We start from the raw sequence: 24,183 nt of genomic DNA on the forward strand, positions 1-24,183 counted from the left end.
TGCCCAGTTCAGGAAAAATGTACTCAAATCCCCCACCGAATCTGAAACTAAGTTAAGATTTTTGATTTTGATCTGAGGATCAAGTTAACAGAATTCGAGGGATTCTGTTTAGAATTCAGACCTGGATCTAGAAGTATTGAGCAAGGTCGCCTAGCGAAGAGAAGTAGACTACTGGAGAATCAACACAGCCTGCTGGATAGGGAGGAGTCGCCGACTGTAGCTCAGCCTGAATGGACAGGAAGCGTCTAGCTGCAGTTTGATAGGAGCAGAAGCGTAGCCTTCAGGTGGTGGCAGCCGCATGCTGAATAGGCAGAGCAGCCTACAGGAAAATAGGCGCAGCCACTTGTATGGGAGGAAGTGCAGCCGCTGTGCAGGGGAGGCAGCCGCCTGTTGGAGAAGAAAAGAAGCAGCTTGCTAGTGAATACACGCAGCCTGAAGTGATGTAGGAAAACCAAGGTGATGAACGCTGGGATACCTACGATAGAAGTGGTGGCTCCCTTTCGTAAAGTTTGGAGGGGGAGTTGCACGACTAGAGCTGGCTGGCTCCCCACATTTGCATGTGGGCGGCCAGCTCTTTGGTGGTGTGAGTAGGTGACCATGCACCCACCCCCACACACATACACAAGATAAGTGAGGCTCCCCACCTTGGCCCCTAAGGAGGTGCCCACTTTTAAGTGAGTGTGGACATATAACCTTATAAAATGAAAGGTTAGAGATTAAAGTATTAAACCAACATGTGCAATATACTTACCACCTGAAGAGTTTTCTCATATATTCCAATTCAGCCCTCATTGCATCAGGCTCTTCGTCTAGCATGACTGTCTTTCCTCGAGACAGTTGACCCTTTGATTCACTATCATTAACCCTTTCAAGGGGCTTGTGCCTTCCTCGCAGAGCATCAGAACCACAAGAGGCACTAGATGGACCCCTCGAATTAGGCACTTCCAAAGGGTTGCCTTGGCTGTCCATTGTGTTAAGTGTGCTAGAAGCGGGGTGTCCAATACACAGGTTCGTTTCCCCACTAGGAAGAGGGAAACAACTGTGCTCTGATACCAATGAAACCAATCCCGTCAAGTGGGAATAGACTTTGTTGGACACCCACACGCGTAATAGCACAACTTAATACCACAATTTGAAATGGACAACTTAATAACAAGTTGAAATTGAAATGAAATGAAATGAGATAGATGGACACCAACACTGGGGCCGGAATGGGCCGACCCCCCTCAATATATGATATATTTATTGGGAGTATTTAACAAATACAATGCTCCATGGGTTCCAAGAACCAGATGATGTCCATGTACAAATGAATACAGTACTAAACAAAAGGCTCGAAGTCGACGTTTGAAGTAGAGCGACCTATCATGTCAGCATCCTACTAAACACGCAAGTGATGTAAGTGGCGAAAACGGTAACCCAGGCATATCATAAGTGTCAGCTTGTGTTGAGCTTGATATCTCAACATGCTACACCTAGGCCCAACTGTAAAAGTACAATACATCCTCATAAATAGAGATACAATCGACTTAAGCGATAACTGTGTAAGTGTCGGGGGTGGTCGCTGACATGGCAGTAGGCTCCATATCTATAACTGTGTATTGGCTATCTATGTCCACAGTTCAGGGTTGTGCACTTTGATATTATTGAAGGATCTCCCAAGGTTGGAGCTGGCGAGGGGATGGTCCTCTCGGTTGCGGCCGTCTGGATCTCTGGATATGAGTAGCTCTCTCCAGGGAAACACTGGTGCAAAGAAGCTCGTGATTGGTAATTGGGATGTGTCTCTCTCATGTGAAGTAAATGGTCTCTATGTTGCCTGATCTCTAGTAGGTAAAGCCCCAAGCATCTCTGATCTGGATAGTCTAGAACTCTCATGATTGGCCCAAGCCCTTCCCGGAAACGTCAGAGGAATCTCCATCTGATCTCATAATACACTGGGCACTTGCGTATGTAGTGCCCCTCCGTCTCCACCTTCAGTGTGCATAGAAAGTAGATCTTGTCCTCTGTGGGGATATTTGCTGCTCTCCCTGTCTCCACCTTGAGCTGGTGAGGCAAACTCTAATTTGGCCAATAGCAATCCTCATGGCATGTGACATGTGCTTGAGCATGTAATGGGGCTCCTGAATGAAACCACCTAGCTTGAATTGTAGGTAGCTGTCATTATAGAACTGCATCTTAGTGCCAAGTTGTTGTGGTGCTATGCATGTGATGTGTGTCTCTAGTCTAGATAGATGTGTACATATGAGATGATTAATGTCTTGGTGGTTGAGTTTAGGAGAGGAGTGTCAAGGCTATAGTGGAAAGGAGGCAACCGGTCTATATGGAACCCATGTGCCCAAAACCATTGTGTGACCAAGCGTACCAAGTCTGCATGTGTCCTGCCTCTACTAGGCAGTGGGATGACTCGAGTGCTAGACTAGGGAGCCTATCTCTGCAAACTGTAGACCCTTTGTATATGTGTGATTGTTTGGAACATGGCATTCGCATGGCATTCACAACTAGTGGGGGGGCTGCAAACTCTGCTAGAACAATGGCATGTGGCACTGATGGTTTTCTCCTGATCATACGTGAATACATCATAACCTGTAGATCTCCACCCTCCTCCAATCCTCTCCACCAAGATTGGGACCCCAAAAAGGTGCCCCATACATCCCTGTCGATGTCACTAAGGTGTCAAAAGGCCATCTCTTGGTGTACGTGTAAGGCCAGCGGGGTGTGCCGTGATAGACTCAACCACGTATCCAAGAGATAAAAATATAGAGAGAGGAGAGAGAGAAGGGAATAGGGATCTTGCACAGTACACACACTGATGAACGGGGAATAGTCCCCGCCACCTTTCAGGAATTTATTCAGGAATAATCCACATGCACGCTAACAATCAATGAATACAAAACAAAAAATATGCCGATGTAGGATATCCAAGTTGAGGTCGATGTCAAGGCACGAGATCTTTGATGCTGAGCACACCATGGGGATGACCCACAAGAATCTCTCACCGGGCTAGCTGACTACAGGAGGTGCAGTCTGACACGTTTTACTCCCCTTTTTGGCTATTGGTGAGCTGGCTGCAGGAGGCACACAGTCCACTGATATTCTCACCACCCCCTTCTTAAAAGGAGGCATGCTCTAGGAAGTGCAAGATTGTTCTCTCTCTCTCTCTCTTTCTCTCTCTCCCATGGAAGGCGGTGCAGGATTGCTGGATGTTGCAGGAGGGGAGGTGCAGTGCAAGAACAAGGAAAGCTTTGGGGGTGTTTTGGACGAGCTTGTGGGCTATTTTTAATGGCTGCGTATACAGCTGTATGCATGGACACTTGGCTGCATGTACAGGGACTCAGGGATGTATCTCAGGAAGAGACAGGAAACAGGCTTGTGTGGGTTTGTGAACTCGAGGCTGTTTGGCACTCCTTGTCTTGAGAATCAAGGAACCTAGTCGGAACACTACACTCATGTATTTTCAGTTTGTGACCGCCTATGCAATTCAGCGAGGGCTCTTTCAGGCTGTGGAAAAAAAGCATAGAGTTTGCTGTGGAAGACAGCCTTGGTTTTGGCACTGTTTGTGGACAGTGCTGTGTATGTTTGCATGTGGGAACAAGACATGGGTTTTTGGCTGCAAGTACAGGTCACTTGGATGTGTTTCTTGGCATGGAAGTGATGCAAGCTTGCATGGGTACATGTTCATAGAGCATATTGTTTTCTTCTTGCTTGAAAGGAACAGAGGGACCTGCAATTGTGGGCATATCTATGTTTCTAGATGTTTCATGAGGAAACATGTCACTAGACGTATGCGGTTGTGGGCACTGTCTTTGAATGGTGCTATGTATGGTCCTATGTGGAAACATGACAAATGTTTTAAGGGGAAACAGGCCTAAGGGTTTCATGCGGAAACAGGTCGTAGGTTTCTCGAGGAAACATTTGTTTTTGGTTTCTACTAACCTCTCCACAGCACGTTGATTTGATGATGGTAATAAGCAATCACTTTTGGCCAACTAATCTTCTTGATAATTTGCACCACAAGGAATATGATTGATATGCAACCACCTCAACCTACTAGGTAAGCTCCAAAGCTTATTGATGAAGTGATCCAAGAAATGAGCTTCTTACTTTTCACTCCCCTTATATTTGTATGCAGATTAGTTGTGAGTCACCAAATACATTTAATTTCTTACTTTAAAGTCCTTGGATTTCTCAAGACCAAAGATGAGCCTGGTAGTCTACTTTGTTACAAGTTGTAGAGGAATTTGAAGCTTTGAAAGTGAATATTTTACATTCTAGAGATGTAAGAACTACCCTAACACTCCCTTTGTTCTTTGATCTACCATAGGCCCCATCAAAGTGCAAGGACCATTCACTCATTACAACAAAATGAGTGGTGACATCCTAAGTGTCATTATACTCTGCAATGGGAACGATTCTTGGTTTAGGAGATTGCATTACTTCAGCCATTCTTGGTGCACCATATGATGATATTAAGAAATCACTCTTAATCTCTCAACACCTCACCACCACCCTATCTTGCAAGATGCACTTTCAATCCCATAAACACAATTACAACTATCACACTCATGATGATTTTTAAGCTTAAGTATGTATAAACTAACAATTAATATTCAAGAGAGATGATTGTACACCACTACACTTGCTCATTTAGAGTAAGAAATGAACTACACAATGACTCTCTTCCACTCTCACATCTAGAGATGAGGACTCTCAGAACAAGAGCTTCACTTAGAAAGGTTTGATGATTTAATAAAAAGAAATGGTCCCCTTCTATAGCAAATGGAGGCATCATGAGCCCATGGGTACATGCCATGGCATCCTATGCACACATGGGAGACAAGGTGAAGTGGATGAAGCTAATCCACACATGTAGTAGATGGAAATGGATAAAGCTAATTCATACAAAGTGGGGTGAGTGCAAATGGGACAAATCCCACTCCACACCTCTTTATTAGAAGAAGACACTCAACAATGTTAAAATGTGATTATTTTCAAATCCCACTTTAATACTCAAGGATTTTATCAAGCTTAATCTAATTATTTGTGCCAATATTAAGTAACCTCTTAGCTAGAGGTTGGCCACATGCTCATTTATTATTATATATACATGGATTTTTTGGGCTGATGACACTGTCTAGGAACTCGAGGTTACCCTTCTCTTGCTTTTCATGCGTGTGGCTCTATTCAAAGGGACGGTTTGAATGTATACATCTCTCACAGTTAGCAAATTGAGGCTTGCCATTATGTTTTTGTCTTGTGATTGGTTAAGCATGAGGGGAATTCATTGTACATGTGCTCAATTCCATAACTTATGCACATTGAGATTAGTGGGAGATGGATTAGGTTGTGTATATTTTTCTTTTGATTGGACACTCAACTTCTCTCAATAAGGTTAGTGGAAACATTGCATCCATGATGTAACTACTTAGGGTCTAAGATTGGGTGGGTTAGTGGCTTAACATAGATGCATTCCTAATCTTCTCCCTCCAAGATGTTCATTAAGGTCATTTGAAATTCTAGGAAGAGTTGCTTAATGTACTCTAGGAAGAGTACCAAGGTCAATTGTTGGTACTCTAGGAAGAGTTGCTTATGGAGGTAAAATATGCAGTGGCAAAGACATGTGTAGAGCAGAACTCCTTGTTGAGGTGCATTTTCAATTGTAGTGAGCCTTTTCAATGGAGTACTTGGCAAAGCCAAGTGTTTCCTCTCATGTTAGGCGGAAAAGCTAGCAGCTAGAGTTGAGCTTCTCGATTTCTTTGTCCTCCTGGCTTTTTGGAAACAAAGATGAACGAATTCTTAGAGCTAACCCAGGGGAGCAGAACTATTGAAGTATATCACCAAGCGTTCGCTCTTCTCCTCAAATACTCGTCACCGCTTGAATGAAGAACAGCTGATGGCCAGGTTTATTCGGGGATTGAACGAACCTTTGAATATTTTGGTGAAGAACAGCCAAAGCAGTGCGGATGGCAAAGGATTTCTCCAAGGCCTTTGATGTCAAGGTCTCCCACCAAAGCCAGCACCATCACCTTTTAAAAGATTATTAGTTTTAGAATGTGATTCCAACCTTCCATCGCCTAAGAGATATCAGGGTCAATCCCAGGATAGGGAAAGTCCTAGAATGGAAGAAATGTCCTTTTCCCAAAACTCAATCTCCTGGAATTTAACTTCATAAGTTTCACCCTTGAACAAGGGAGTGAAATGCTATAACTGTGTCAAGGATTTGTACATCGTAGTATGGATTGCCCAACTCCTTTTGGATCAAGGTTTTCGGGGCAGGGAAGTCAGGGATCAAGATTCCAGACTCCAGCTCCTTCCTTCCAGAGTAATCAGGTTTCTATCCGCCAAATTCAGGGAAATCCCATAAGTAGACCCTCTAACCAACATGCAGTTTCAATCTAAAAATTAATGCAAGACCTCTACCTCGGGATAGGGGAAGTCAAAGAGAGTTGTTCCCAAATCGGCCGTCCACTTCCAAGGCAATAACGCTGGAAGTGATTGAAGAAGAAGAAGATGATGATGAAAGAGATCATACTCCACCTGCGAGAGGAGGACATCTCGTGTTTTTTAAGTGGGGTAGGATGTAAGATTCCTCCCCCAGTCCCTCAAGATGTCCAATCTCTCCCCTTGTAATCATTCCCCTTGTCAGAATATTAACAAATCTTGTTTCTACCTATTTTGGCTTAGAGAGAGAAAATGTTCTAAAGAGAGGTTATTCAATTTTTAGATATTTTTGGATGGAAAAATATCTCTTCTTATTAAAATAAATTTTCCCAAAATAGAAGTTCAAAAAGAAATTCAGAAGGTGCATTAGAAATAAATTATAATCTATTGAAAAGGCCTTAGCCTGAGGGTCCAGATTTTTTGAAAATTTTAGATTAAGGTTCTGAGGGGCCAATTAGATTAATCCAAATGTAGGGAGGAGATAATTGAAGAAATAAAGAAAATCTCCCCAAAAATGAGTAAATACTCACATAAGATGAAGAGTTGACTAAGGACAAGGTTATTAGTTAAAAAAGAAGAGATATTTAGAGGAAATGATGCATTTTTGACACCTTAGTGTGGGGGAATTCCCCTCATGAAGGAGGCGCCTATTTCACATGTGTGGTGGAGTTTTAAACTCTCAAATAATGAGATATTCATCTCTCCTCTCTCCTGTTTCAACTAGAACTAAAAAGTAAGCTAAACTGACCTAAAAATGGTCCAAAAGTGACCAAACTGATCTGGAAAATTCTAGAATCAGTTTGCTTGGTTAGAGGCTCACTTTTTCCTATAAATAGAAGCCTCCCGCTTTGTAAAAGCTTAATAGTGTTTTTTGCACTGTTACTCTACTCCTTCCCATAGCCAAAAACAGTGAATTTATTGATAATTCATTAGTTTTTGACCATTTCCTCTTCAAAAGAATTGGTGGCGACTCTTGTTGCAAACAAGAGTAGATCCCTCAAACCATCAAGCCAAAGGAAAGCTCACAAAAATTCATGTAAGCTAGAAATCCTACTTTTTCTTTATTCCATTTAATGGTTTTCTAATTTTTGTTTTCTTTAAAATGAAAAATGATGTTATGCCTTGTTGGAAAGGCTTTCCCCCTCTCTTCATTCTTGAATTCAGCCTTTCTTTATCCTAGATATATAATCAAATTGTTAGAATTAAACTTTTCATATTGTTTCTCTTTAAAAAGTGAAATTTGATTAGTTTAGAATGCTTTAAACTATTTGGAATAATTTCTAAGTAACTTGAGAATGAAAAAAATTGAAAAATGATCAGCCATACAAAGGAGGTTATGGCAAAACTTTCTTAAATTTTGTGAAATAAGTTTTATCTTTTATTATTCAAAAAGAGTAATCCCCACCGTTTGTGTATTCTAAAAGTGTTATTTTCATTCTAGGCATAGAAAAATGCATATTAGAAATATTTTTATTATAAAAGTGTTATTTCCATTAGAATTAATTTCTATGCATAGAAAGATGCATATTGGAAATCTTTTTATTGTAAATGCGTTATTTTTATTAGAATTAATTTCTATGCATAGAAAGATGCATATTGGATATTTTTTTTATATTATAAAAGTGTGATTTTCATTAGAATTAATTTCTATGCATAAAAAGATGCATAAAGGAATTTATTTTTATTTCAAAAGAGTTATTCTCATTAATTTTGATTTTATGAATAGAAAGATGCATAAAGGAATTTATTTTTATTTCAAAAGAGTTATTCTCATTGATTTTGATTTTATGCATAGAAAGATGCATAAGGAATTTATTTTTATTTCAAAAGAGTTATTCTCATTGATTGATATCCATACTCTTCATGCATAATGTAGGCCTTTTGAGCCTTCTTTTGAAAGAAACAATCTTTCCCTGGTACCCGGGATAAAACCTAACCAAATTCCTAATTGGATCCCATCACTACAGTGGTTGGGCGGTTGGCTAACCCATGGGACTGGATGGGGTTAGGCTGATGGATCCCTAAAATGAGACTAATTTCTATTGGTACGATAGATGAAGTAAATCCCGGATAAAAATTGTTCTATGGAAAGAATCAACCGCTGTTCCTCTCAATGAGAAAAAAAGCATTGGTCTCTATGATCCAAGTGCAATCTTTCCCTTGATCTGACTATGGGACTTACGGGTTCGGTCAGATTAGTTCAGTTAGTTAAGGCTTTTGATGACTACTTAGAGAAAAGTTATCCTGGAGGAATCGCCCGTGCTTTCCGGGCAAGGAAAGTTTTTCCGAGTTCGATTTTGGAAGAACCGATGGATTAGTGTCTTGTTTGGATATCCGTGGGCGAGGCCCCGTGTGGGACCCTACCCGGCCAAGAAGTGCTACTTCCACTGCTAGCACCCCAGAATTTGTTACGCAGTGGGGTCAGGGATCTCACAAAATCTATGAAGCTAATTCTAATCTACCTAATGATCTAAATAATTCATAGGTATGATTAATCTAGGAGCAACCTACCTAATGATCTAAATAATGCATGGGTATGATGATTACTCTAGAACTAATTGTTTAATCAATAAAGTACCTTGTACGTCTAAATTTTTTAAAAAAAGTCAAATTTTGACAATGGAAGCATGAATAAAAGAGAATGGATAAGGAACCTACTTGTTTATACACCTTTGTTCCTTTTGACACTCCCCACCACTCCATTTCTCCAATGCTCTAAGAATAAATAAAAACAATTAAAAAAACCACAATTAGGTCAAAAAAACCAATTGATTTGCACTCCAACTGGCCCCAACATAAACTCCACTAAAAGCAAAGTGAATGCAAGGGGATCCTAAGATAGGAAACCATCCCTAGAAAAATGGTGCCAAATATGTTCACCAAAATAGGAACGACCTAGTGCATTTCATGATGGGAGGGAAAGGAAAATGCAAGGGTCAACTTTGGGGCTTGCCTCTAGTAGTCAATGATAACTCTCTTGTGGGAAGCTAGGATCCTCACCTTGCACCAAGGGTGTCACTCTAATGGTGCCTTGTAATAGTGGGGGTAGGGAGCAAAGAAGGAAGGAGCTATGGAAGAGCTCACCCCCCCCAATCTCAATGCCATGGGTGATTGCTAGATGGGGGAATGGAAAGAGAGCTAACAATGAGAGAGAGAGAGAGAGAGAGAGAGAGAGAGAGAGAGAGAGAGAGAGACAAAGAAAGTAATATCAACATCTATGAAAAACATCAAGGGTCTATGAGACCAAAAGTAATATAATGGTACCTAGATATAGCAAGCAATTCAAAACTAAAAGAAAAAGTAGAAAAAGAAGACATCTAACGCTAGTGTATATATATGTAATATCTACATGTAATCAACAGATGATCCTGTGTAGAGTGAGATATGTTGTGATAAGATAATGACGATCCCCCATTCTAGAATTGATCAAATGATCCTGTATAGAGTAAGATATTCCGTGATAAGCTAATGATGATACTCACCTTGGCTAGAATTGATCTGAATAGCAGAGAGAATATTAGGCCACCCAGCCAAATAACCTCTTGGGTGGATATCTACCTTTGTCAAGTGGAGGGTTATGGTACTTTGAGGGTGTCTGGTGGGATAGATTAACCTTGCTCCACTGAGAACTTCTTTGGGGTGCGGTGGATCCAAAATGCAGGTATGGGTTGTGGACTCTAATGTGGCCCCATGAAGATGGTTTTGGATTTACCTAGCAATCTTTGGCGTAGGTTTCACCAAATTAGTTAAGCTAAGGCTTTACAAAGGAGAGTAGGGATATTATGCGAGTGGCTTTGATTCAGGAAGCCTTTTTCGAAGGCCTATGCACAACTTTTAATGAGGTTAGCCTCTTCTTTGAGGGTAAGTTTTTCTCTCTGAGGGGGTGTCCCTCTGTTAACCCCCTATTTAGAACATGTGTTTAAGGGGTATTTAAAAAACTCCCTACGTATGGATTTTTAAAATTTAAAAACACTCCTTCTGTAACACTTTTAACAATAAAAGTACCCCTTTGTACCAAAGTTTTCACCATTTCAATTAAAAATCCCCTTATGTATGTAATTTTTCTGTACTAACTCCATAAGAAAAAAAAAACCCATTTGTTGAACTCACGTGCTATCTTACATATTTTTGAGTGACACCCCCCCCCAAGTTTTTTCTTCATTGCTTGCATTGCTTGTTGAATCTCCTTTTGATGGAGCAATTCTTAGGCTTTAGTCTTGGAAAGACCTTTGTTGATGCTTTTGTTGGAATAGAAGACTCGATCTTCAAGGTGAACTTGGAGACGTACAAAAAGATCTGGGCGGCATTAGCCACCGACAAGGACTAGCGAAATTATGTAATAGACGGAGAGATAAAAAAAGTTGGTTCTATTCCAGTCTATTTCAGAAAAGTTGTTCTTAGAATGGATCCAGTAAAGGCACTAAGATACCTATTTAAGGACTTACCGATAGAGATTACTTTAGTGGTAGTGTCTAATCCTGTATAATAAAGGTTTAAGGAAAGATCCCCTATAACAAAGGTTTAAGGCAGAGTGACACACCTTAATGATGCAAACATCCCCCTTAAAAAGATAAGCAAAAAACTAGTGTGTTTTAAAGGATGCAAATCATACACCAATGCAAATGAGAGGGGCTTTGAGAAATGATGCAAATAAAAGTTAGAGCAACTCATTAACTTGTGATTTGAAGCTTGAAACCCCTTAAAAAGCTAAAAATGATTAGTGTTAATCACTTACTTAAAAGTGATTTGAAGCTTGAAACCCCCCAAAAACTAAAAATAATTAGTGCTAATTACTTAATATAACGATGGGATGATCTGAAGCTTGAAACCCCAAAAAAACTAAAAATAATTAGTATTAATCACTTACTTAATGATGGACTAAAATGATTAGTATTAATCACTTACTTAATGATGGACTAAAATGATGAAACGCTTGATTCTCCTTAACTAGTGGATAATTTGCTTCAAGATTTGGTGTTACAACTCCTTGCACCTAATTGGACATGTTGGCTAAAAGGAATTTGATCAGTTCAAATTGTAGGCCACCAATTTTGTGTTTTTACTGCTATGTTTTTACACTAAAAATAATGTTTTTTTAAAGCCATTTTTGTTTGAATTAGGCTGAGCCTTTTGATGTGGTGGAAGGTGTTTGAGTTGGCTTGAAGGCCCTATGCTTGGTTTTCAAAGAGTGACTCTAAGGAGTTAGAAACAAGCATATTAGTGAAAGCTACATTTTTGACAAATGAGTTAGAAACAAGCATATTAGTGAAAGGAGTTAGAAACAAGCATATTAGTGAAAGGAGTTAGTCAAAGAGAGACTCTAAGGAGCTAGAAAAAAGCATATTAGTGAAAGGTACACTTGTGCAAAGAGGGGAGAGAGATGGTTATGGATAATGGAGTTATAATTATGGCTTAATGATGATAGCTAGAGATTATGGCTTTAATGCCATATTAGAATTAAAAGAGGTAGTCTAAGAAAATAGTCCAAATAATTGATGGCCGCCCGCACTACCAAAATGGGTGTGGCCATTATGCAAAAATTGGAGGAGAGTCATCCAACGCCGATGCTAGCCCTGCCTTGATCTGCTTATCATAAACCATCACATGGATTATATGCACATAGCAGTTTACCATGCAAATAATTGTTTAAAAAGTATTCTCATAACAATGCAACATGCTTAATTGATTAGGTAGGCATTGGGAAGGATCATCAAAATCCAAGGGTAAGGTATCCCACAACCTTGACATCGACATATATTTACACAAAGATATATGGTTTAATGTGCAATGCCAATACAAGCACGAAGTGTTATCTTGATGCTGAGACCAAGGCCACAATAGTTTTTTCTCATTGCCAATGCATGGGAACCATGATACATCTTATTATTGGTACCACAAGTAGGCTCTAACACGGAATCACTTATTAAGATGCCCCCTACACCAAGGTAACCCTTAGCCCATCTTGCCCCACCAACTACTAGTTCATTTGAGCTCCCTACAAGAGGTATGTACAAACCCCACAAACGCCATTGCCACCCGTGGTCACAACACAAAAGTAGTGCAAGCATAGAGGCACAACACATAAGAAGAAAAACTCTCTCTCTCTCTCTCTCTCTCTCTCTCTCTCTCTCTCTCTCTCTCTCTCTCTCTCTCTCTCTCATACACGAGTTTACCAAGAGCCATTTTCATTATGTGTAAAAGTCCTTCATACAACAAGCAAAAGTTCATTTACATACTTAAACTCATGTTTACACTTGGTTGGAAACCATTAAAAAGACCAAAATAGACTTCGATTTATAGTCATAGCCATACAAAGGACCATGACTTCTCAATACATTTGAAATAATACATGACGACGACGATAATTCCAAAATGGGTTAACATGCCCCCCTTCCTGAATTAATCTATTGCATGAGGATAATTCTAAAATTGCTTAGCATCCCCCCCTTCCTGAATCAAAGCCTTGAGATGGTGGGCTGTAGTAGACAATGATGTGTGGACATATGTGATGGAACCACAAAGTATCGGTGCTCCCTAATATTCTTGTTGAGTTTGATAAGGAGTTCTCCCGCTTCGTACTCGACACTGAGGTAAGAGGCTATGCTTTCCAAGGTCACCAAAGGGTTAGTAGGAATGAGATGGATGTAGTAGAAGTGGATGAAGTAAAGAACTTAGGAGTGCTTTGTGGTGGTTGTTGTGAAGATTGTGGTACAATTTGTCTGTTAAGAAGCTATGATGCTTCCCAAGGTCATTGGGAGCATTAGTAGTAGGAATAGAGATGGATGTAGTAGAAGTGAGTGGTAGTGTGCTTGTATTCTTGGTGGATCAAGTGAGATGTCAAGGTAGAGGCATCCTTTCTTCTTGGCTCTTTTTCTTGATCTTCAAAGGATGGTGGTTCTATGTGCTTGAAGAATTGCTCGACTTCCTCAAAGAAATGGTCTTCTTTTTATTGTCATCAGGGTAGACAATGTGTCATCATCAAAGGAATAGGTCTTACAATTTGTTCGAGGTGTGGCGCCAAGCGTCATTGTCTTTGGGATTGCCCGAAGGCTCAGTAGGTTTGGCAGCAAACCATCTGTCCTAGCGACTATCCCTAAGAAGATCTTGTGATGTTGGTTCAGGTGTCAAGGTTGGAATGTAATAGAGCTCTATCATTTGCTCTCCATTATCATCTAGTACTTGAGAAGGACATTGCTACACCAAGAGGGGATGTGTGTACAGAGTGGTGTGATCAATGATAGTGCTATTGAAGGACATTGCTACAAAGGGATGTGTGTACGGTGTGGTGTGATTAACGATACTATAACATGACATATGGTGGCAGTGGTTTTGTGCAAGTGTTGCAAGAAAGAGCAATACTGTGATGAATAAGGTTAAAGGATTGGGACAACAATCTCGGGGAGCTTGGCAACTCACCTATCTCCACTGCTTGGCTCATGAGTTTGCTGAGCCTCTCTTTTAAGCTCCTTGCCACATGGTATAGCTTTTGTTGGTGGGGGTTCTTTAGCCTTGGTGAGCTCTTCATGTAAATGGGGGATCTTTGCATCTCTATCTACTATATGGCCTTGCTGGGGAGTCACTATTAGCTTTAGATGGTCCCAGTGCTTATTCTTTAGCTTCTCCTATACTTTCTATAACCTGAGTCCTTAACTTGAGTCCATTGTCTACCGTGTCTCTTTGCAATGCCCTAGCTGCTTTGAGCTCAGACTCTATGGACTTCTGCTTGTAATCACCTTGTTTTAGTCTTCAAATACAGTGAGATGAGCATCTTTTGTTGATCCTTTAGCTCCTCTTCCTTGGTTGTTAAGTCTACGTTGGCTTTGTTAGCTTGTTGCCCTGCTGCTTGGATCTCCTCTTGAACTTTAGCTTACATCGTCTTGAATTTATCTTCTCTTTGCTTTAGCATGTCATGCTTCTCTTTAGCTTTGGCCATTAGTTTTGGCCCATTTTTGCTTCTCAGACATAGCTTCTTCTAACTGCCGTTACATGGCCGAAACTGTAGCTTTGTGCCTTGTCAGTATAGCATCTCGGACATAGCTTCTTCTAACTCCTTTTGGAACCTTGATGGAAGAAGTTAGGACTGCCAGCTGAATAAGAGTGTCAACATATCATTGGTGCTTTGAGAGACAGGCTGTTATTGTTGGACTTATGTTCTGGCTGCAATTGTGGTGTTGGCCCTTGAGTTTGATCTTGGTGATGTTGGACTCCTTGTGGCAGAGGCTGACGTGGTGGCATCTCTTGAGTCTTGTGGATTTCCATGACATTTACATCTTCTTCGTGATGGTATCCTTCTTCCTCATGAGAAGGTAGAGGCTGTGTGGGCTTTGCAGCTTGTGTAGCCTTAGTTGTTATGGCTTCAGGGGTCTGATCCCTCTTCCTCTTATCTTTCAGTTGGCCTTCTGAAGATTCCCTAAATATTTGGCTAGCCACTAGAGGTTGTAGTAGATGTTGTGTAAGTGTCCTAAGTCTCTTGAATGGTTGTTTTTGCTAGTTGTATGGATTTTGTTGCTGTGTGTATGCTACTCATGTCACAATAAATGACAATGGCCCTATTCACGGGCTCATACATATTATCACTAAGTAGCTTCTAAAACCAAGCTACCTCACAAGTTGCCCATAGAAGTTTCCCTGTACTCTTCCTCTATACTTGTTAAGGTAACTGTCGACTGTTTCTTACTGCTCTAACTCATAAGTATCACTCCCAAAAGAAAACATGAAGGTGCTGGTAGATCTCTTATCTGTGACACCACTAGCCCAATTAGCATCTTTGTAGCCATGGAGTAGTTCCATGAGCTCATCTCCTAGGATTCAAAACCCCCCCTTCTGCTTCTTGAGCTTCTTGGATGGGGTTATGGGGGTAGAGGGGGCTTCTTCGTCATTGGATTCCAGATTCTGTGTTTGAGTGATATGCAATGATTGTAAGCTAATCAATGTGGCTGCTAGATATTAATGTAAGCTATTGTTGGAGACTGCCCTAGTGTGTGCTGCAGTTTTATTAAGATGGTGGCAGTATGATTCGGTTTACATTAGTCAAGAGAGCATTGATGTGTCTCCCTTTTGTGCCTTCTGTATGTTGGAAACGAGTATAATCATAGATTAATTATAATTTTGATTATGATTAACAATTGATCAGGAGAAAAACCTGCCGATTTGCTTGTAGAATCTGTATTGCTTTACTTACAAATGATCAAGATGAAGGTGAAGATGAGATCCTCTAGGGCTTGCATTTAGGGAGATGGCTTCTTGTTGCTGCAACTCTTAAAAACTGGTAGCAGTTTGCTTGGGAGACAAGAAGGGCATGCTGTGCATGATAGGGTACTTTGGTAGGCACCATTCCTACTGTAAATTTCCCTACTTGCCTAAAGCTCATGATGAAATTAGTCAGCCCAATTGACTAGCAGCCCTTGCTTCAACATGGCCAGTGTGGAGAGGTACACCTCTTGAATATGTATGTCCACCATCTGCTGAGGTGATGAGGGCCCTGGCTGGGAGCACCAGGTCCTCTCCTTGGAGATATTCTCCCACCAATCCACTAGGTGATAGCTTGGATCTGTGTGGTATGTGACTTTGTGTTCCACCTTCTGTTGGGACTTGATGTGGATGTGCAGCATCATTTTGCCACTTCTTTCAGCAGCTCCTTTATGTAGTAGATTGATCATATTTGTTATTTTCTTTAATTATTTACATATATATGATAGCTACATATGGACATATCCATGGATGAAGTTGATAATAGGGAGCCACTTGCTGATGTGGCAACAAGAGTTGCTAGTGTGGCAAGTTTGATTGCTCATGCCTAAGAATGATGTGGCTTGTCCACATAGTGGATGGTTCTAATGAAATGGACTTGTGATGTGGCATATGTATGACATGGCACCAGGTGAGGTGACATGTCATGTCATCCTGCATGAGGTGGCACAATGACAAGGTAGAGATGGCAAGGTGATGTGGCATGTTAATGACAAGGCTTGGTACACCACCAAACTTAGGTTACCAAGGTTAATTAGGCTTGGTTTTAGACTTAGAAGATGGATGCAAAATATACCATTTTTCATTTGGGAGAGGGGTGAAATTAGACCGTCCTTGGCTTAAATTCAACAATTATCTTTTCATAGATACACAGTGTGTAATTTTTTTTTGAATTTTCAAATTATAAATCTTGAAAAATTTAAATGTTAAAGCTTAAATTCAACCTTAGATCCACATTGTAATGACTATCCCCTAGCCTCTTGACACTTTAAAGTTAAAAATTAACAATTTAAGTAGAGAAGGTCTCTTGCACATGGATGCCCAATAGCAACACATTACAATATCTCTTGTTTTTATGTTGTGGTTACATCATTTCAATTTATTAGTTTATCCCTTAGCTTCTCAGTATAAATGAGAATTGTTGCATGTCTCACACTTGGCATATTGAGTAAACTAGATATTCTAGGAAACCATGTGGTATGGCATGTGTGTTTGGATGTCTCCATTGCACATGTGTGGTTCTTATATGGAAGTTACAAAGCAAAAAAGAGATGGGATAAACACACTATGTTATCCTTTCCTTATCCAACATGAACTAGGGTGTGGAATCTTGAGATGCAAAATAGTGATTTCATGTACAAATTTATAGTTTAGGCCCAAAGCCAAAAGTATATATATGGAAGCCACTATAAGGTAGTGTATTCTTTAATTTGTGTTAAAGTTAGGAAAAAGTTTGTTACAAAGAAAAATGACAGTTACATACGCTAATCATATGTAAGGGCTTTATTCAAAAGCATAGCTAGATGCTAATAGCTTTTACTAGCAAACTTTTGGTGGCTTTGGCCATGCCATTCTTCTTGCTCCATGATCCATTGCTATCCATCCATTATGGTAGGCTTCAACTTTCCAGTCTCCCTAGAAGTGCATGTTTCCAATTCAATACATCTTGTGTCATAGCCAACCCATAATACCTCTCCACAAAGGACTAATCATCTACTACTTCCAAAAGAGATGAAACACATCATTCTAGGGCCTTCCTAAAAAAAGGACACACTAGATTAATATTCACCCATTTCTCTAGGTGGTTTCTTGTGGGTAGTTTGCATTTGAGCACTCTCCATAGAAGCAAGTTAAACTTCCCTAAGGAGGTAGCTATCTAAACTGTGTTTGTGTATCTCCTCCAAACCCTCTCAGGATCTCTTGTTGTTTGCCACTTTGAAAGCTTGATGCTAGCCTTTGAATCCAATCCATCATTTTTCAGGCTCATTCTTTGGTTGTAAGTTTGACCAATGGCTTGCCTCGAGCATCCAATTATGCATCTACTTATTGTTGGAGAACTGTTTGGATGAGAGATAATTCCTCAACATCAAGTCTCTAACTTACCTTTGAGAACCATACTCTTCCACATGCTAAGAATAAGCATGTTGATTAAATCTCCATAATCCATCCATGTGAGCCACTATTGCTCATCCCAAAATTTCTACCACATCCTTATTCTATTTTGGAGAAGTTTTCGGACTTTGTTAACATTGGTAAGAGCTAGAGGTGTTCCTTCACTGCCTCAAGAATGTACCCAATGTGGTCTCAAATTTGAAGGTCCAAGGTCCAAGGAACAAGGATGAATGGAAACACTTACCTTGAAAGAAGCGCTAAATTCTCAAAACATCAATTATGTACCCTTCAAAGACACATAAACTAACATTGCAAGAAGAGAGGTGGGCTACTTATGTCTTCTACAAGAAATTAGAGCTATTGGTGGTTAAACAAAAGGAAAAGGTAGCACATCTTATGATTCAAGCCTTGTCCAAGGTTAGGGCAATCTCTAGCAAGGAGGCAACAGTGGAGGATGGTCTTTAGCCACACGCTTTATGAGGACACATGCAAACATAATAACATTGCCCATTGGTGACAAATTGTCAAAGGATCCTTAAAACCCAAGGACCAAATATATTCGGCCTAGTACTAAGAGATGTTTCACATTTGGCCATTGAAAAATAACCGCTACACTAGAGATGCCGAGCAAAAATAGGTGTCTTTTTGGGGTGGGGACAATAGTGTGAAATAGTGAGTGTTGTACTTGCAAAAATTAATAAAAAAAAATAGAGGTTTTACATTTGTCCGCGGCCGCATGTCTGAAGACAAATCGGACGGACCAGGGGCCAAGTGAACAGGTTTATAATTAGCAAAATGTACGTTGCCGTATTTACATGGAATGAAAATGTAAGCAAATCTAGGGTTAGAAAGATGGTGCAGGAGGCCGCAGTAAAGGGTAGCCTTAGCAATTGGGTAATCTCCATATGGAATTAGGTGAGGGGGGTTTGCACTACTGCACAACGGTTGCCCCAAGGTGGGAGAATTGGAGTCTCGGCCCTTAAGCCTAATGGGGAGGGCAAGAAAGGCCTTGGCGATGAAGAGGAGGCTAACACAGCCTTCATTTGGGTTGTGAGTTGCCATATCGAAAGCCTTTGAGAGGGCACTTGCATGGCTTCTTCCAAGATGTCCTTGGCCATGTGGCGGTCTTCTGCTCTCAGCTTAGCCACTTGGCTATGCACACATTGTAAGGAGGCGGCCATTGTAGAATTTGAAGATGAAGATGGTGAAGGAGGAGGAGGAGGAGGAGGAGGAGGGGAGGAGGAACACCCTTGCTGCCTCATAGCCTCCTCGTCTTGCCTATCAATACTTGGCACAACCCTAGAGGCTTGCCTTTGTGAAACCTTTGCTCTTGCCTATTAATACTTGACACAACCTACTAGAGGCTTGCCTTTGTGAAACCTTGCTCCATTGAGGTAGCTAAATACCTTCAAAATTTCAACATCACTCTCAAGATTGGAAGATCAACAACAACACAAACAACAATAAGAGGAGTTGGACCACTAAAAGATGAATGATGCTTGATTGGGCCTTTTTGCTTGCACATAAACTAAAGAAAAGTGCCCCAAAGGTAATATTCCCAAATTTTTATCTCTTACTTAAATACCAAAGCAGCTAAAAGCCATATTTGAAAAGATAAAAGTTCCATTATGCTATCATTCTAAAGTTTGAAAAGTTTCCATCCCAACAAAAAGAAAAGTTTTTGTTTTGGATAAATGATTCGAAAATTTCCAAACCACATTGTGTTAAAAAAATTGTGTCTATTCGTAATGCTACCTAACAAGATAGGAACCAATAGGGCCATTTATTTTCACCATCATGCAATTGTTTCCTTTAAGGAAGAATATCACCTTGGAAAAATTTCTTAAAATGATCAAAACTTCTCAACCAAATTTGTGAAATGATGTCTGTCCCAATATAAAGTGTGGAAATAAAGTTAACTCCACACAAAAGAAAAGAATGACCTTAGACCAAGGAAGGCATGGCTTAATGTCTATTTATGCTTACACCTATTTCCCAAGGTTTGTCAAGAGGTGTTACAATTTTTAGAAGAACAAACAAACATCTTCTTTTAAGCATATCCTCACCTAGCACCTATTTTCCAAGGTTAACACCACACTTTTTTTGTTAAACTTTAGCATATCCCTACGATCATAGATTCCTTGTTGCTATTGTAACTCATTCCAAGCGTCAATGGCACTTCTTGTTTGAGTAAAAATAGAAGTAATATGGAACATTCCTTCTTCTCCTTTATTGGCCATCACAACATTTAAAAAAATGTCATTATAGGCCTACATGCTATAATATCATTATAGGTCTACATGCTATAATGATAAAAACCATGACTACTTACACAAATACCCATGCTTAGTTTTTGTTGTCTCCAAGACACCATGGGTATTACTGGCAATGAACGTGCACCTTTCTCATGAATTTTGTGACACTGTTTTAGTCATAAACCCTCCTTTATGATAATTGCACCTTTAGATTCTTTGTTGAATGTTTTAAATCTTCCTAATTAAAAACCGAAATCACAAGGGAGCAACATAATTGTTTTGAGTCTTTTTGTAAAGCTTGATTGCACTGATTTTGACATACTAATTTTTAATACTCACCCACTATAAACAGAACTTGGTAAAAAAATTCATTGCACGAGAAGAGTCAAGTTCAATTACACGAGAAGAGTCAAGTTCAATTGCATGAGAAGAGTCAAGGCTTGACTGCACTAATTCTGGCATATTAATTTTTAATACTCACCCACTATAAACAAAACAAAAAAGTTCATTGCACAAGAAGAGTCAAGTTGAATGTGGAAAGGGAACAAGCTATCACATGCGTTATTCTTATTTATAGAGATATTATATTAGAAAACTTAAGATTAGCCTAAGTTCCATTTTCATGCTTTATTGATGTTCATGGTGCATAAAGGAATTCCCATAAATAAGAAAAAGATATGACTAAAGGTCAAAGATCAATAAGTTGCTACACTATCTCTTTATGGCACTACATAATACCTCCGTATTTGAGAGACTAAACATACTCAAGCTATGATTGTTGATGTTCTCATTTGAGATTTCTAATGTGGATGTAGTGTATACATAACATATTAGAATTTCATTTAGCACTCAAAGGTGATTTTTAAAGCAATCGCAGGACCTAAAGATGGTGTTGTGTCATTGGCTAAAGAAGGTAAAAACACATGTGTATCTTTTGCACTCTTGTAAAGGTGTATAACTAGCATTAGAGACCTTAGGTTAAGCTTATGATGCAAAAAAATAGTGCCTTAGGACATTATTACAATACTAGTCCATGTATCACCCATGGTACACATGTTACAATAGGCGCCCTCATACCGTATGCTTAGGTTAAACTTATGATGCAAAGAAAAATTGTGCCTTAGGACATTATTACAATACTAGTCCATGTATCACCCATGGTACACATACTACAATAGGCAAAAAAAATAGTGCCTTAAGACATTATTACAATACTAGTCCATATATCACCCATGGTACACATGCTACAATAGGCACCCTCATACCTTATGCTTTCTTTAGAAAGTTCAAGAAAACATATCTTTGACATAATTTAGGATCAAAGATATGTTTTGTTAAAAGTTCTTTAAATATATGATAATTTATTCTAAACTTATTTGTACTCTTTGTTAAAAATCAATGATCCACCCTCATATTGTAATGTCCAAGAATTGGCACCTAGCTCATTCATGTATAATCCTCCATTATGACGAGTAGCGATGTTAGCATCTTTGTGTCTACATGGAATGGTGGCTTAGGAGTGGAGACGACTTAGGGAGTTGGGCCATTAAAAGGATATGCATGCTTTTACGAACCACTATTCCCATAATGGTCAACACATAAGGGTGCTAGAATTTACTATTGGACATTATGCCTTGAGGTTGTGAGACCCACACAAGCACCTAGATGGTTTTCTATGGCAGTAGTAGAGACACTAAGAAGTTGTTGTGAACAAACATATTGAGCTAGCCAATCCACTCACTACATAAGCACCTAGATGGTTTTCTATGGTGGTAGTAGAGACACTAGGAAGTTGTTGTGAACAAACACATTGAGCTAGCCAATCCACTCACCAATTATCTACCTTATTGTATGTTGCACCCTTAGGCTAGCTTCTATTATCATTCTAAGTAATTCTAAATCAACCATTGAAGCTCCCTTCACAACAGCACACCAACGTCTTTGTTAATGTTGCAATTTGAGTTTATGTTTTTTACAATGAAAGATTCTATATTGGTAGTGTATCCTCTTACACTCTCTACCCCTATTGTAAATGCACTCTCTCTCTCTCTCTCTCTCTCTCTCTCTCTCTCTCTCTCTCTCTCTCTCTCATAGTGAATTGTTTAAGGAATTACCTTTACATTTATCAGGCATGTGTCATAAAACAATGTCCATGTGACATGGCTAAAGTACTCCTCATCTCTTTGTAAGCTATTGTGAATGCAGAACTTACTCTTAAAATAATTCTAAATGGCCGTTGTGATATGAAAGAGCCAAGGCTCTTCTAAATATGAGACTTCTTCAAGGTGAATCCCTTTTAGGAGCTTCATTTTACCTATTTCTTTTGAAGATGGCTCAGTGGTCCCTTACAATCCTAAGAGGCTAACTTGCTCCCTAGTCAAATTTAAAACGTCACATTTCCAAGTTCTAAGGTAAGGAAGCCACATTTAATGCATGATATTGGATATAATCAAGCTCTTCCCTTTTGATATCTTAGTGCCCCTTCATTATCTTTTCCTTTAACATGCCTCCATAAACATGCATGAAGGCATGCTTGACTCGTAATAAACGACTCTGTCATGTACATTTTTAAGCATTTTGGCTCACAAAAACTTGAAAAGATCTTGGAAGCACGTCAAAAAACTTGAAAAGATCTTGGAAGCACGTCAATTTTGTAGATGTAAAATGGTAAAAACATGTGGATTTTAACCTTTTTATGTCAATCTTAAAGGGTAAGAGCGCTCCTCACAAGGCAACCTTGCATAAAGTAGCACCTTGATGAGTCTCTCAATGCTTGTCAACAGACATCAAAAAGCGGATGTGATTTGCTTTGCATTCCAATAAACTAGTGTAATGGCCAGTCTCCAACAGGTAGGAGCTCGGCACACGGTACACCATTCAAAAGATAATTGTACAAAGAAGGCATTTTGGCATGTAGTCCTGTGTGTGTGTGCGCGCGCGCGCGTGCGCATGCGCATGCGCGCTACAGTCTTCCCCCCCTCTCTCTTTCAACATTGTCACATTCCACTCTCTCTCTCTCTCTCTCTCTCTCTCTCTCTCTCACACACACACACACACACACACACACACACTTTGTGAAATCACACATACACATACACTACGACTATTGGAGCCTTCCCCACACCCCCCCTCTCTTTCTGTGCACATCTCTCTCTCTCTCTCTCTCTCTCTCTCTCTCTCTCTCTCGCTCTCTCTTTGTCTATGCATTTGTGCACACTCCAGCCTTTCACTCTCTCTCTGTCTCTCTCTCTCTCTCTCTCTCATCATACAACGCTGTAGCGACGCAAGTTGAGCATGGCAATGCTCACAATACTCTCCAAAAGAGCTGGACCCACCATGCAATCTTTCCCTTCTATTGTAGTCCCTCTCTATGCTACTGTCCTCCCCCCCCTCTCTCTCTATGTATCTCTCTCCCCCCCTATAGTCCTCTCTCTCTCTCTATGCTGCACTCCTCCCCCCTAACTCTCTCTATGTATCTCTCTCCCCTATAGTCCTCTCTCTACTTCTCTCTCTTTCTCTCTCTATGTTGCAATCCTCCCTCCCCTCTTTCTCTCTCCCCTTCAGCTTTGTCATATTCTCTCTCTCCCCTCCCACAAACACACACATATAGACTCTCTCTCTCTCTCTCTCTCTCTCTCTCTCTCTCCTACAAGCACCCCCTATCGGCGAGCTAATGAGAGAAGTAGCTGCCTCCACATTTCAACCTGCACGCAAGTTAACAAATCCTTTGTGTGTGAGAGAGAATATAGCTGTGTGAGAGGAAAGAAGCATCGTCTGCGGGGTTGCAAACTTCATGCAAGCAACAAAAGCCCATGAGAGAGAGAGAGAGAGAGAGAGAGAGAGAGAGAGAGAGAGTTACCTCATCTGGGGGGACAGAAGAGAGAATCTATGTGAGAGGGAAGAAGCACCCTCCATAGGGTTTCAAACTGCATGCAAGAAAATAAAGCCCATGAATGAGAGAGAGAGAGAGAGAGAGAGAAATCCTATGTGAGAGAGCTCCATGCTTAGAGTTTGCCATATTAGAAATTCATCTCGTTTGAAATTCTCTGAGGCGAGCAGTGTGCTTGTAATTGATTGATAAAATGGTCTTTAATTTTCGTAGATTAAAGCCGATGAATTAGACCGAACA

The sequence above is a fragment of the Cibotium barometz genome, chromosome 6, assembly GCF_041138505.1.
Source record: "Cibotium barometz isolate CiBa-2024 chromosome 6, ASM4113850v1, whole genome shotgun sequence".
NCBI lineage: Eukaryota > Viridiplantae > Streptophyta > Polypodiopsida > Cyatheales > Cibotiaceae > Cibotium > Cibotium barometz.